Genomic DNA, 2,216 nt, shown 5'->3' with positions numbered 1-2,216 from the left:
ATATATATATATATATATATATAGTCATGTTTACCTGTGATTTTAGGTATTTGTAATACTACAACTAGTTGTACGTTGTAGTTATAAATAATAATTATTTTTATGTTTTTTTATGTGTTTTTGTTTGTTTAATTTTTATTTAGTAATCTTGTAAATATTTTATGTGCAATTATTACAAATATACTCTTTTATTCTTATATAGGTTGTGTTCCATTGGATTCTCCTTCAAAAGGTTGTAATGAGACATGCATAAATAAAATATATATTTTTTATATTTTTATTGACTATTTAGATTTTTGTATTTGTAAACTTATTTATAAGATAAAAAACATATATTTAAAAAAAATAACAAAAAAATTGATTAAATTCATGGCTAAGATGGACTGACCCATCTAAACTTATGATGGGCTAAGATGGGCCAATCCATCCTGACTCATAAATGGGTTCAAATGGGCCGGTCTGATAACGACTCATGGTACGGCATGGTTTGGCCCGGCTCATGGACCGATCAAGCTTAGCTCACATAAAATTAACCTGTGAGATGGGTTGAGCTGAGAATTGATTTTTCATGGACCAACCTGACACGATCCATCAAAACAATATGTGGGCCTGTCTGACCCATGTCCCATGTGGGCTTAAAGAGAATGGGCAAGATCAGATTGGGCCGGCCCATTTTTACATCTCTACTGACCAGAAGGCTTTGGTTGAAGACTCAAGATCTCGCTGGGTGCACTGTTTCTAGAGATAATTAGTGCCTTTAGGGTTCTTTTGAGCAACTTTTTTCGTGACTGAACAAATTATTTACAAGATATTAATGAACGGGAGTCTTTTGAAAGTCCACGTTCCTTACTCTGGATGCATGGGACAACAATTGGGTCATTTGGCAGTGCTAGACTTTTATCAATTTTGATTACAACCGGAGAGGAATTAAGTGTACGTCTGGTAGCAAGGAGGGAAACATGATGGATAGTTGGTTAGATTTGAAAGGATGTGAAGTGTGAAGGATGAAGAAGATTTGTAGCCATCCTTCCGTTATTTGATAGGAGGGAGAGATAATAGAAAAGATAAATAAACAATAATAGTTTTTTGTTTAATTACTATATTGTTTATTTCACTATTTGATAACATTATTTTAAGAGTAAAATAGTCTTTTCAGTATGGATTTTTTTTTATAGATTTAATAGTGGGGTTAAAATGTTTGTTTCGTTTCTCTATCTTCCTTTCCTCCTTCCAAACAATCGAGTGATTACCCCAAATAAATCAAATAAAATGCTTAAATTCAAATACCATAATAAAAATAAATCAAATAATTGAATACAAACAATCAATTAGGGCTAAAAGGTAAGTAAATATGTATAATATTATGAGAAAAAACAAGCATATTACATAAAATAAAAATTAACCATATATAAAATATACCCCAAAATAACCCATAAGGGCATATATGGTAATATATATGCTTAACTTAGTATCTTTGTAATATTCTATAATAATTGATATTTTTAAAATTAGAACCTCAATAATAAGAATTTTTTTAAATGAGAAATAATTAGTAAGGGCAAACTTGTTTTTTTTCCCCTCAAAAAAGGACCTTAAGGTACGCAAAAAAAAATTCTCTTAATATTACGGTACCAATTTAATATTATAAAAAACACAAATTACTAAAAACAGATTTTAATATAACACAAGATATCAAAATGGAAATTTCCACATGAAAAAACATGCCCTCACCTATGACTATGGAGAAAGCCCCACCCTGAATGACCAAAGCGCAACAAAGAACAACTTATAGACCAAGCGCTTGAATATTAGCAACTAAAAAACAAAAAAGAAGAAGCTAAACGGAAAAATGGGAGAAGGAAAAAGCACTTTTCCACATAGAGTGCGGAAGGCAAAAGGTCCCACATAAAATGAATAGGATAGTTCACAGTAGAGAGTTCACTCCCTCCAAGTGCTTCCCAAGTTCTTGTTTAGCAAGTTTTGCCACTTTCTCTGAAGTAGTCGTGTCCAATATTTAAGGGGGGTTTTTTTTTTCCTTTATTTTTATTTTTATTTTTTTTTATAAAATAAATTAATATTTTGGCCAATTATTCTCTCTGGTCAGTCAATACTTACGAAACAAGGGGAAACTGAATTCCTCATCATTGCAAGCATATGGGCTAGTGTAGTGCTCCAATCCAAATTCTAGACTATTCCTTCATTTTTATAACTCTATT

Source organism: Morus notabilis, unplaced genomic scaffold (assembly GCF_000414095.1).
Source record: "Morus notabilis unplaced genomic scaffold, ASM41409v2 Scaffold1449, whole genome shotgun sequence".
NCBI classification, from domain to species: domain Eukaryota; kingdom Viridiplantae; phylum Streptophyta; class Magnoliopsida; order Rosales; family Moraceae; genus Morus; species Morus notabilis.
Note: the sequence above shows the minus strand (reverse complement) of the source record.